This window comes from Ovis aries, chromosome 4, assembly GCF_016772045.2.
Source record: "Ovis aries strain OAR_USU_Benz2616 breed Rambouillet chromosome 4, ARS-UI_Ramb_v3.0, whole genome shotgun sequence".
Classification (NCBI taxonomy): domain Eukaryota; kingdom Metazoa; phylum Chordata; class Mammalia; order Artiodactyla; family Bovidae; genus Ovis; species Ovis aries.
In genome coordinates this window covers 396,812-410,935 of record NC_056057.1, presented here as the reverse complement: position 1 = coordinate 410,935, position 14,124 = coordinate 396,812, and the positions used below count along the sequence as shown (strand labels likewise).

The following is a 14,124-nucleotide window of genomic DNA, read 5'->3' as shown; positions in this document are numbered from 1 at the left end:
TACTTCTGCAAAGTATCTTTGTTCTTTTTGGTAATCCTGCCTTCTTTTAACTGTGTTCCTTCCCTTCATTATTCAAGTAATGTATTATCTAAAAACCTACCTATGTTATTGTTGAACAACAGTAATAAGTATCTTGATTTGGCTTATATTTTCTTTGTGCCCCCAAATTTTAGTTATGAAATGTACATCCAAAAATCTAGGTGTAACTTAAAGAATAATAAAATCAGTGACCATGTTTTGATCAGTAAGATAAAACACTGTTTCTGTTATTTTTGCTGAGTACAGTTAACCCTCATCATCTACAGATTCAGCCAACCCAAGACCAAAAGTATTCAGGGAAAAAAAATTGACAAGTTCCAAAAAGCAAAACTTGGATTGGTCTCAAGCTGGCAACTATTTCCATAGTGTTTACACTGTATTTATAACTATTTACAAGTGTTTACATTATATTAGATAATGTAAAAGATCTAAGGATGACTGAAAGTATAGGGAAGATGTGCTTAGGGAGACTTGAGCATCCATGGATTTTGTATCCACGGAGTGTTGGGGGATTTTTGAACCAGTCCTCTGTGGATGCCAAGTGATGATTATACAAAGGATTCTTCTCGGATTCTTATTAATATTTTTCTCTTTTAATTTTCTCTACATTGCCTTGCATTTTGTTAACAATGTGCTGGGCAAGATTTCTACATCTGTTAAAACAGTCTTGAAGAGACTGGTACACTCTCTCTCTCTTCTGATTTCCTTTCTTCTAAAACTCTCAGCCTGGGTTATTTCCTGCTTAACTCAGGCACCAAAGATTTTTCTTTTATTTTTTCAATTTTAAGTGAGAATCTTGTTGGTTTTTTAAATCTATATTCTTTTCTTTTTGTAGAGCCTGTGATCAGTAGGAATAAACGTGTCTTGTGTCTTTTCAAAAAACATTCATATGTCATATCTCTTCATCTTTAGCTTGAATACTGATCTCTGCTTTATAACTAATATTTAATAACATTAATATTTCATACTAGCATGCTAAAAATTGACTTTAACTTATTTATAAGAACTCATATATTCCATATATCACACACAGTATATTTAGATGTGATAAAAATTTTTTTCATAATATTTATCTAAGATTAGAATTTAGTTATTATGCTTTCAAGGAATATTAAATTTGAACAATGACAAAGGATTCTAATTTATAGATTTGTTTGTTTTATCTGATAGAACATATATCTGTTTAATTATTAAATATCTGCTCTTAAAGAACTTACTCATTCTATACATTTCATCACCTTCTCTGCTACAGATTTAAGAAACTCTTAAAAATTACAAGAATGAAGTTAAATGAATATGAAAATGGAGAGCTTAGTTTCCATGGAGATTTAAAAACCAGTCAAACTGAAATGGATATTCAAATTAATATGTAAAACATAAGGTAATTTTTAGTCAGTTTTAGAGCCCCAAAATCACTTATTTTGGGGAAATATAAATCATTACATTCTTTGAGCAGTGAAACACAGATTGGTCTTTTAATTTTTTAGGTTGGACACCAGTAAAAAAGACAGCTTTTCCATATATCATTTTTAGATAAAAAGGGCACATTGTTGACTCTCTCTGTCTTGAACCCTGGCTGGTGATCTGAAGCTGAACAGCACAGCATTAATGACCCCAAAGCACCCGTTGTTTTTGGTGACAAGTTTGTTGAAATCTAATGATCATAGCATGCAGTTCATTCATTTAAACTGTATAGTTCAGTAACTTTATTGTGTTTAAAGAGTTATACAGGCATTACCACGTTAGAACATTTTCATCAACCTCCAAAGAAATCACCCTGTGCCAGTTTTCCCTTCCTGGTCTCCCAGCCTGAGGGAACCATGACTCCATTCCCTGACTGTGGAGACATCCCTTTTCTGGACATTTCGTGTCAGTGGAATCACACAATATGGGAACCTTTGTGACTGCCTTCTTTCATTTAGCATAATATTTTCCAGGTACATCTAACATGCATCAGTATTTCCTTGCCTTTATTGCTCAAAAATATTCTATTGTATGGAAGTACCACATTTTATTTATCCATTCATCATCTGATGGACCTTTGGGGGTTGTTTCTACTTTTTGGCTAATGTCAGTAATGTTGCTGTGAACATTAATGTCTAAGTTTTGGTGTGAACATATTTTTTCACTTCTTTCAGGAATACAGTTATGAATAGAATTGCTGTATTACACAGTAACTCTGTTTAACCTTTTGAGTACCTGCCATACTGTTTTCCAGCATGGCTGCATCATTTTATATTTTTATCCAAAGTATGTAAAACGTTCCCATTTCTATACATTCCTGTCAACACTAGTCATTACCTGTCTGTGAGTATAGCCATCCTAGCAAGTATGAAGTGGCATCTCGTGGTGTTTCATTTCTCTCTCTGAGGAGAGGACAATGAAGATTGAGTTCTAGATTAGTAACTACTCAAAGCTACCCATCTCTTTTAGAATTTCAGTAAATTGAGATGAGGTCAAAAGTCTGATTTTGGTAATTAAACTATTTCTAGTTATTTCTTATAGTTCAAATCATAGGTCTCATTGCTTACTAGTCTTCATTGTTTTCAAACTTGAGCAGAAATTCTAAAGAGTCACACCTGCCTATTTGTAAGAAATTGTAATTGAATGGCACCTTGAAAAAAACTTCTTCGTGAATAGTTCTTAAGTCTTTCTTCTAGTTATTTGCTTCTTCTCATCAACATTGTCATAAAAAATTTCACCCTTTATTATATTCCAGTTTATAGGAGATCAATTTCTACCTGCATTTAAGTTATGCTTTTATTTAATTTTTCAAAAATCCATTTTTCTGTTTTTTTTCCTAATCAGCTTTAAGCTTAGTGTCTTCAATAAACAACATTGGTTTCGTTCAAAATCTACACTTAGGAAAAGGTGGCCAGGACGGCTGGCTTCTCATCCCCTAGGCTTCAGGTGGGTCAGCTCAAGGGCTGGGGGCTGGAATCGGGTGAAGGTGTGTTCATTACCATGCTTGATAGTTGATATCTGTGGTTGGCTGGACTTTGGTGAAGGCAGACAAGTGAAACACCTACCCTGAACACCTAGGCTCTTTGCAGCCTGGGCTTACTTGCAACATGGAGCCTGGTTCCCAGGTTGAGAGCCAGGCAGAAGCTCTACCTCCTTGTCTAACCTCGCTTTGCAGTTCACACAGCATCACTTTCATCATCTTCTGTTCAATAGGAGCAAGTCAGTTATACCTCGCCTATATTCTACCTTTTTTACCGAATAAAGATTTTAAAACTAATGGGTACATTTAAAAACTAGCACAGTTACTCACTGGCCACAATTTTTCATATTCCTTCCACTGAAAAATACCCTTTTCCCTACTCATTCCCTCACAAGTCTCAGTTGTTAAGTGTCAGGCCCAGGCTCAAGTCGAGGTCTTACCATCTTCATCAGGTACAGATGGCACATGGGGATGGGGTTTCTGGGTGTGATTTCTAGAGTGTGACCCTGTGAGCACAACCCTCTCAGTACTAAGACTTGAGAACTAAAGGGGCAAGTTATCTGCCACCTACACCCCCACCATTCTGCTGAATGACTAGACTCTCCTGTCCAGAAATGGGAAACGGGAGGCACCGTGGTCCATGGCACCTCAAGGTCCAGTTTGGTGCTGCCAGCTCTTTGATGCGGACTTGATCCTGCCCATAGGAGTGCTTCTCCTTTGCTCTACCCTCTGAGCTCTGTGTGCTGTCCTTTTCAAAAGAAATGACCTCTGTCTGTAGCTGAGTCATGTTTCTTAAGCCAGCTTCCTCTTTGTTGAACTTCTAAGAAAATCCCAAAGGCCTATTCTCATTTGTATGTCTTGGTCTCTGTTAGGCCAAGCACTATTTTTTGCTGCCAAGGTTATCTTTAAAGCTTTTAGTGTCCTGTGAATTGGATTGGGGTTCACATCATTGGAGAGGCTACCCTCACAAATCTTTTTTTGAGAGAAGCTCTGCACCTTGGGCTTCTTGTGAAGCTTTGTAGGATGATGCCTTTAAAATTCTTATGCCTTTAAGATCTTTATAGGAATTTGAGGCACCACCTTAAGTCTTTCCAAAGTCTTAATGAAGGCTTTTACAGTCTACAGGCTTCACCTTTAGACCATGTTTTTCTGGCAGCACCCTAGATTTGATCTTAGCCTAGAAGCTCTTTCTCTATGTTAGCATCATGTGACCACTGGACATGTGGAGATGCTGTAAAGGAGATAACAGATATTGAACCCAAATATAATTGAGCCTGGAAGCTTTATATTTAATAGTCCCCTTACCTTTTTATGATAGCTTCTCCCTCTCATTGATGTTACTTTCAGCTGGTTCGTAGCAAGAGTCTCCTTTCTACTGTGTTTCAGTGTCATTTTCTTCTCTTGCCTAGAAGCTGTCACCAGCAGCCTCTTTAAGGGGCATCAGGATTCAGTTTACAATGTCATGAAGCCCTTTGTGTTTTCATTTCTTTCTCTGCATCCATTCAGACCTCACCTACCTCCAGGTTGAAAGGCATTCTCACATCTTTTAGTTCTTTTCTGTGAAGAAAGCTGAGCGCTGAAGAATTGATGCTTTTAAACTGTGGTGTTGGAGAAGACTCTTGAGAGTCCCTTGGGCTACAAGGAGATCCAACCAATCCATTTTAAAGGAGATCAGCCCTGGGTGTTCTTTGGAAGAAATGATGCTAAAGCCAAAACTCCAGTACTTTGGACACCTCATGTGAAGAGTTGACTCAATGGAAAAGTCTCTGATGCTGGGAGAGATTGGGGGCAGGAGCAAAAGGGGACGACAGAGGATGAGATGGCTGGATGGCATCACCGACTCGATGGTTGTGAGTCTGAGTGAACTCCGGGAGTTGGTGATGGACAGGGAGGCCTGGAGTGCTGCAATTCATGGGGTCGCAAAGAGTCGACACGACTGAGTAACTGAACTGAACTGAACTGAACTGAGTGGCATTTTTAATAACCGTATCTGTGCCAGGTATTTATCGCCAGCAAATTGTATAATAAACCACGTCAAAGCCTAGTGGCTCAAGGCAGCACTTCCTTTGTTCACAAATTTGTGTTGGGGCAAGGCTCAGTGAGTGAGGCCAGCACGTTTCTTTTCCAGTTATCAGCAGCTGGATGTCGTGAAGGTGGGGACCAGAGTCATCTGACGATTAGTTCATGCACATGTCTGGCAGTTGGAGCTCGCTTTTGGTTGGGACATTAGTTGGGGGTGTCAGTGGGGGCACTGACAAGGTGTTCAGTATGCGGTCTGGGCTTCGCAACATAGTGACTGATGCTAAGGGTGGGCTTTCCCACAGAGCAAAAGTCAGTTTCCCCAGACTCTGTCCAGTAGAAATCAGTTACTGAGGCCAGCACATATTTAAGGGGAGGCAATTTCAGAGAAAAGTGTCACAAAATTTGTAGACAGTTTCAATACCACCACCTCCACTCACCTCGACTTACCGAGTAATCATTCTGTCTAAAGGAAAGTTCTTTGCAACTTGGTGTCACTGAAATTCCCCGCAAAATTTGTTTGTTATTTTGTTTGGTATGTTCTGTTTTGTGAAAAGTAACAAATGGTTACAAAAATGAGGCTTTGTTGTTGTTGTTGTTGCTCAGAAAAATGTATAGGTCATCTCACTAAGCTATTAGGAGATGGGATTTCTTTAACCTTTTGAATTATTTTTCTTTGGAATACAGTTCAAATTAGCAAAAGCTATTCATAGTTCAGAAAAAGACTTATGGGATTAGAATCCATATTTATAAGATTTATCAATGAGTCTTATTTTCACAATTTTCTTTTGGGAAGCGTTTATTAACTCAGCCCTAGATAACTGAATACAGTATCCCTCAAACTTCTTTAACACATAGGGCATTAAGATGGGGGGAAGGAGTAATAGACATTCTGCTAAGAGGTGACTTGTAGGCATTTTATGGAGAAAAAATAGAAAAGAGTGTAAAATCAAGTGCAAATGTTGTGTGACAAAGATGATGACGGTGAAGAATATATTTTGTGACTCTTGGTGGTTTGAACTTCTTTCTTGATTCTCTGAGTAATCCCTGGTCCTACATTCTACAATACAGATACCATCATATCTATTTGATCCTCAGTTTGAGTTAGGCTGTGCTCAGTCCACTTGCCTCATTACCAAACAGTATAATTTTATTCTTGCAGATTGATGATCTTACAGCAGAGCTGGAAACCACATCTTCAAAATGTCTGCACCTGGATGCAAAAAATCAAGTTCTTCGAGAGGAGTTATTATCTATGAAAGGAATGCAAAAGAAATGTGAAAAACTAGAGAAGAATAAAAAGAAGTTGGAGCAAGAAGTAGTAAACCTCAGAGGTCATATAGAAATGAACATGATAGAAGACAGTCAAGTAGAGCAGTATAAACAGGAGACTGAAGAAAGGGCGAGGCAGGATCTCATAGAGAAATTAAAGGAAGTCAACATATTTTTGCAGGTTAATTTGTTCATCTGTCATGTGCTTGAGTTCACCTCATTGTAAATTATGTTTTGGATCTATACAGCTTATGTGTTTCCTCTACTTCCCTTAGAGCAGTTGGTTTGGTAGTTTTCTGGAAAGAAGGGGCCACTTGTTTCTCCCTTTAAATATTTCCGTTTCCATCACAGTTATCACCAAATTGACCTATCAGAATGATTCTCACTAGAGAATCCTTTCATTTATAAGACCATCTGGTATAAAACAAGACTACTAGGAGGAAAAGAAAATACCGTGGTTTAGAACTGTTACCATCCTCTTGAATTATTTTTAAGTTGTCTTGTTCAATTTTTAAAATTTTAAGTTGATCCTCTTGTTCTTTGAATTATCAGGTTATATAAGCACCACCATAACAATAATTCCAGTTTAATTTTATAATTCATATTTAATTCACTTCACATTGACAATAATTGTTTTAAACTTCTGCTCTTTTTTTTTTTTTACCTTTAAAATTGCTTTCTGAATCATTGACTCAAAACTAAAGGGAGCAAATACCATTTTCCAGGTTAATGATTATTTTAAAAATGTTATCTTGTAAAATTTGCCTTAGATACAAGCAGCATCTCAGGAGAACTTAGAGCAGTTACAAGAGAAGGGTAATGCTTCCGTAGGAAGTCAGATGGAACTCAGAATTAAAGACTTGGAATCTGAACTCTCCAAGGTGAAAACTTTGCAAGAAGATTCTCATAAAGCAGAGTTGGAAAAATATAAGCAACTCTGCCTAGTAGAACTAGAAGTTAGAAAGTGATTGGAAGGTAAACTAGACAAGTAAGTCAAAATATAAAATCACAGAAAGTAAATTTAGTTCGTCTATTTGTCTCTAAAGCCTAATTTTTATAGAGCGCAGTTCCTGAGATTAGTAGGAAGTGAAAGCTAACTAGATGGTCACTGCTAGAGGGCGCCCTAAGACAAACTATTAATACTGTGTACTTTTAAGTTTTACCACAGAATCAGAAACGACTGAAGTGACTTAGCAGCAGCAGCACACTGCATAAAGGCATGCTTGTGAAATTGGGGGCAGTTACCACAGGGGTGAAAGGCAGGATAATTCACAGAGTGGCTAGAAATAGTATGGTGACCTGACTGAGGCGGGGTGTCGAGGATGGAAAGGGCAGGTCCCACCTCCAGTGCCTAGTCCAGGTTTCCCCACTGTCTGAAAGCAGAACATTCCTAGGAAGCCTTTCATAAGCCAAAACAGCATACAACAAAGAAGCAGGTACCCGAGGGCACGTTCTGCTAGTTGAAGCCTAAAGTGAATATGCACAAGTGAAGCACAGGTGCTCCCAAATAGGGTTCAGGGTTGTGGTGACTTGACACTGAGATGTGGGGTGTGGCTTCCAGGGAAGGAGCTCAGTGGGGCCAGTCTCCCTGCTTGGGGAGCGTGATGCCTCTCACTGTAAAACGTACACTGAACCTTTTTATAAATCAAAAAGTCTCTTCAAAAAAATTTTTTTTTTTTCTAAAACAGATGCTGACATAGGCCTTTCCTAGAAGTGAAGTAACATAAAGTGAACTTTGGAAAAGCAGGGGATGCTTGTAATTGTTCCTGGGGCTGGTTTAGCTCTTTTCAATCACCCATTGACTTTCTTGTCCTCCTCTCTAGATTGTGACTCTAGATGACTCCTCAGAGCCAAACGCTTAGTTTCTCTGAGGTCATTAGTGAAACCTGTATACAAGGGTGGTGAAAGCAAATGCTTGAATGTGGCTTTGTGGGATGCAGTGTTTCTTCAACCCTGAAATGTTTCCTGGAGGCAGGTGTGTCCCAGAGGGCAGCAGGTGTCACTGTGAGGCCACCTCCCTTTTTCTCTGATGCCCTTTCTCTCCTCTCCCAACTGTGACTTGCTACTTGAAGAGCCCTAAAGACATGTGTACTTCTTTAGAGCAAGGGTACAACTATCATTGTTTACAGTAGGTCTGCTCTGTGTTTTCAGTGTTCAAACAGTTTATTGGGAATTCCATTTACTATATGGCAGCTTTAAAAATGCAAATCATTAAGCTGGTGTTTTCCATCTTCCTCAGGACTCATGAGAGGATGGCAGTGATCAGCACCAAGCTTGAGGTGAAGAAAGAGCAGAACAAATCTTTACTCGGCACTCTTAGCACGAGGCCAGTCCTGGAGCCCCCTTGTGTTGGAAATTTCAATAATCCTCTAGTGCCCAACGGAAATCTTACTCCAAGAGCAAACATAGGGTTTCCTACCTCAATTCCACGCCCTTTGAATAACAGCATGGAGACTTACTTGACCAAGGTTAGTTCTATTATCTTTTTTCCACTGGGTTTCAGATTTCTGATACGAATGATCCTTGTTTTTAATTTGGTGAACTTCTGAGTTGTTTATTTGACTTAATGCACACTAAGTAAAAGTCATAATTAGCTGTGCTAATAAAGGAGACAGAAATTTTATGATTATTTTGTCCCAAAGTTCTTGATTTTTAGAGATACTTACTAACATTAAATTTCTTGAAAAGCTGCATTTAAATTCTACTTTAGAAATGAAATCTTATTGCCTAGTATCCAAAAGTATTCTTTCAGATGTTTCACTTCCTTTCCAATTGATTTCAGTTGGCAATGGTTCATAATCATTTCCAAGCTCTGCTGTACCCAACGAAGTTTTTCTACCTCTAAGCATAAGTGAATCACTGCATCTAAACACTAACCACATATGGATGCTTTTTGTTTAAAGGAAGCCTAGATAAATCTTTTCTTTGAATTAAATAAACTTATAATACTAAACTAAAATATTAATTTCTAGTTTTAGCTTAACATTTTTTTGTCATTTTCTTACATAAATGTTGTCATTTCTTACAAAAATGCCATTTTTTGTCATTTTCTTTAATTGCTATTTTACCTATAGCATTTTAATTTAAAATTAAAGAAGACAATATTGCTGAGCATTTGTAGAATATTTCTAGATATGTAGTTAATTCAAACATTTAAATATTATAAATGAAGCTCACTTTATCTGTATCTTGACATCACCTGGATAAATGGTATCTAAGATAGCAATGATGGGGAGTCTTGAAATTGCAACCAGTTTTCATTGTTCAATCATTGTGTTTAAAATATCCATTTTAGTCAGTGCACACAGGTTTATAGTTTTAATGGTGTTTTCCTGATGTTTGTGATGCACAGAAAAGTAGCCCTTGTTAAATGCAGTCTCAACCTGTTTTCTCATTTGGTTTCTTGCCATCATAGGAGAGCAATTAAGGTTTCTTTCACAGCACTGCATCTACATTGGGTCTTAGTACTTGAGAGCTGTGAACCTGGAGGAAGTGCTTTAGCTGTGCGGTCACAACGGGCCTCCGAACACTTCATCCCAAGTCAGACACTTGCCTACACAGGCCTAAGAGGAGGAAGCAAATGCTTGACCCCCATCCCAGACACAGGCTGCCTACTGCACACCCAAGTTCATGGTGCTGTAGGCGCATACATCTTTTCAAAGTAGAGATTTAGAGCCAAGCAAGCACTCTCCCAAAACTCAGCCATTAGATTAATCTCCTCACCTCTCATAAGGAGGGTAGGAGTACAAGTCCTCACCTTGAAACTTTTCTCCTTCAAGTTCCCTGATTTATGCTTTATAAATTAATTGTATCACCTGACTGCGACTTATAGGACTTTAACAATAATTTATTCTTGTTCTTGCCTTTAAAACATGATTTAATTAGAAAGCTACTATGTCATGTCATACCACAAGTATTATTGAACTATGTAAGAAGGTTTTACATATTCATTTTCTCTGCATTATAGTTAAAAATCTATGTGTTTTAATCTGAGGAAGTAGCTGGCATAGGACTCTGGACTCAGTAAGAAAGTCATTGGTTTTTTTACTTCTTTTGTAGAATTATGAACTTTGCCTAAATCATGACTCTCGTACCTTAAAAAAGTTTTTTTTTTTCCAAAGTAAAAACCTTTCTTAAAAAAAAAAAAAAACTTTTGTGTGGAACCATATTATATAAAATGGAGAAAAGTATAAAGCCTTTTAGACAAAGGAGTGGCCAGTGGTCCTGTGTTTTTGTTAAATGGAAAAGTTTAAAGAAAACTGCAGTTGTGTTCTCCTTAATAACATTCAACTCAAACTACTGCCTCCATTTGAACAGGATCCTCACCTAGAAATCAAAATAAAGGTGTATTTAGGGCAGGAGCTGTTAGGGGGAAAATATAGTAATCTTGTGGGTCATTCCTAGAATCATGGGTCATTCTCTAATTCTTTGAAATTATGTGTACTCAATAGACTGATATTTATCATACTTTTTACCAGATTAATGTTCCATACATAGGTTCTCTGTTATTTATAAGCAGAATAAGTAGGAATGCATTTTGTTTTATTTATGTGATTATTTTTCTACTTAAGTAATCTTCAAATTAGGTCTAGTCTATAAAAGTATTATTTAAATGTCACATTTAGTAAGCTATATAACATTCTTATGATAATATCTCTTGCTTAACTTAAAGATAAATAATATTTGACTTATTTCAATATGGCAGGAGTTGGACAGGACTATAACTAGAGAACTAAGAGAAGGTATGTTGCCAAAATGTATGAATTAAATTTAGATATTGATTTCTGAAATACACTGTAAATAATAAATGGCATCTCTTTCCATTGTTTGGATAACAGATGCTATGTTAAATGTTTTCCTCTTATACATAGCTAATGAAAAATGTGAAAGCATAAGCAGTCATAGTGAAAAATATTCTTCTTCCTCATTTATTCATCATGTTCCATAATTTAAAAAAAATCTCAAAAGGTCTCTGTATTTCCATTTATTTCTGGCTGTATCCTTTCTCTACTACTGCCATCACTGTGGAACTGCCCATCTGCACCCTGAGACCATTCTCAGAAAGCATGGAGTTCATCAACGTCTCAAGTGTCGGGTAGTGGTTAAGGCTAGAACACCCAGACTCAAGCAGTCATGTTTGTGTAGCTGTCACTTGGTGGGTGACTTTATAATTTCTGTGTCATTGACTTTGTCACTAGTTTATCTCTTGCCATCAGGAAAAGCTCCAAACACATGCATCAATTTGGGTCCTTCCAAAGTAGTTGGCCTTATCTCTTTACCACCTTACTCTGTCCCTTAGCTGTGCATCTAACCAGCCAGACTGTATAGGATCCTACAGATTCGTTTCCTCACCTCTGATCTTTGTACGTGCTTCTCCCCTCTGACTCTTGTACTTTTTCCTGTCCTTCAGGTAGCTACTTCTATAGCACCTCCACCAAAAAGCTGGCAGTATTGCCACAAAGCCGGCTGTCCCTTCTGAGTGTTTCTTGTGCCATCTTGTATACCTGTCTTAGTATTTATGACTCTGTATGGAAATTGTCTGTTCATCTATTTTTACAGTTTATTGCATTATCATTTCTCAGGTGAAGGGTTAATAGGGTAGCAGAGATGTGCCTGCAAACGGGCCTCTTTGCTAGGGCTGGATGTCCTTGCAAACGAGGAGTTCTGCCAAAGAGTCTGGACACAGCCTTGAGTTTAACGGTCCCTTGCAAACGAGGGAGCATTCCCTTCTTGTGATAAAGAAGGAATAGAGGGCTTTGTACAGTCTCTGCAGTAGACCAGGATTTTACTCCCCTTTGCTATACGATAACATGTATGCACCTGCACTGTGCTGAAAAGGCTTATTCATGCAGTCTGGAATTCTGCCTAGGGGGCTTTTATAATAAACGGTAATTAGTTTTTTGCCCACTTCTATTCCTCTGGCCAGAGTGTGCATGTTGTCTGTCTTTTGTGTGTCTTGTTCTGTGTCATTTCACTTGTAATCTCCAACATCTGGCACCCAACGTGGGGCTCGAGTGAAATCGAAAGGGTGAGTAACCCCGGGGGGGTTTTAAATCCATAGCAGGGGAACTTTCGGGAAAATTATGGGGAATTCCTCACCCTAGCAGAGGGGAGCTTTCAAAAAAAAATCATGGGGAATTCCTCATCATCATTATGGGCACAATACATGGAGTTAGTCCAAGGACTTCTCCACTCCATAGGCATTAAAGCCTCGACTTGTCGGTTGAGTGAGCTCTTTCGCTTAGTGGAGCAATATTGTCATTGGTTTCAATATCAAACTAAGTTACAGTTAAACTTGAAGGAATGGAAAATAATTCAAAAGGAATTGAGAAAGCAACATCAGAAGGGTTATGTGATCCCTTTGAAGTTGTGGACTTTGTGTAGTGCTATAACACAGGCTTTGACCTTGCTCTCTACTGATAATGAAACTAAATCTAATGCTTCAAGGAGGGGAAAAATTTTATGAGGATGTGTCAGACGTTGGTGGGGCTTCTGCATCGCCTGAAGGCAAGGATACAAATGAGCCTTCTCCTGTAAATGGTGAAACATCTGATAGTTCAGAATCAGATTTGGAGGCTTCTTCGGTTTTGTCAGAGGAGGGCAAAGAGATTAAAGAAATGACCTATCTATTCCAGGAATGGTGGAAATCCCATATGGAGGAGAAAAAATCTACACCTTCTGCTCCTCCTTGTGCTTCTCTTTTCCCCTCTGTGGTTAATCAGCCCAATGTGGGCAGGGAACATTGTCGGTTCTCCTTTCCTTTGTCTATGCTTCATGATGATGACTCGCCTGCTCCCCCTGGTGGGTTTATCGATCTTCCACAATTGTTTCCCATCCAGAGACAGCAGGATGGCAATGTGATAAATGTTCAATATGCTCCTTTGGAATATAAATTTTTTAAAGATCTTAAAACTGCAGTAGTGCAGTACGGTCCTCAATCTCCCTTTGTTTTGGCTATGCTGGAATCATTGGGAAAAGGCAAATTAATCATTTCATTAGATTGGGAATCTATTGTCCAAGCTGTCTTGGAGGGCTCTCAATGGTTGCAACTTCATAGCTGGTGGGAAGAAGAAGCTAGAAAGCAGGTTCGGATTAATGAGAGACAGAATCCCCCTGATCCTCTTGAGGACAAGCTAATGGGAGAGGGCCAATATCGGGCTTTAAGAGAACAGACTCAATACTCTGACCAAGACTTACAACAAGTCCGCCAGGTCTTTTTACGAGCATGGCACCTACTGGCCACACCCAGCCCTCCTTTGTTAAAACAATGCAAGGCCCCAATGAGCCATATACTGATTTTCTAGCAAGATTGAGGGTAGCTGTGGAACAGGCTGTAGGGAGGAATGAGATTTCAGAGATATTATTACAAACTTTAGCATTTGAAAATGCAAATCCTGAACTCAAGCATATACTGGGACCTTTAAAGGGACAGGGTGCATCGATAGCTGAATATATCAGAGCCTGCTCAGGAATAGGAGGGACTGAGCATTAGGCTAATGTCTTTGCTACAGCCTTGGCCAAAGTTATGAGACCACCAAAGGGAGGTAACTGCTTTCATTGTGGAAAACCTGGTCATATGAAAAGAGAGTGTCGGAAATTAAAAGTTGATCAAGGTGTAATTCCTAAAGACAGATCTCTTGCTGGGAAGAATAAGACTCCTCCTGGACTTTGCCATCAGTGCAGGAAGGGGTTTCATTGGGCTAATGAATGCAGATCTAAAACAGACAAAATGGCCAACCCAATACTGGGAAACTATCCTGCAGGCCTAAGTCCTTGGGGCCCAGGAACAATACCGGGGACTTATCCTCCTTGCCCTCCTCCCATCCCATCTGTCCCAACCCTATTCCCTC

At 38.7% G+C, this 14,124-nt stretch overlaps 1 pseudogene; it reads left to right on the top strand.

The window, feature by feature from the left end:
- The window catches only part of LOC121819488 (ankyrin repeat domain-containing protein 26-like), an 81,740-nt pseudogene that overhangs the window by 61,573 nt on the left and 6,043 nt on the right, over nt 1-14,124 (top strand).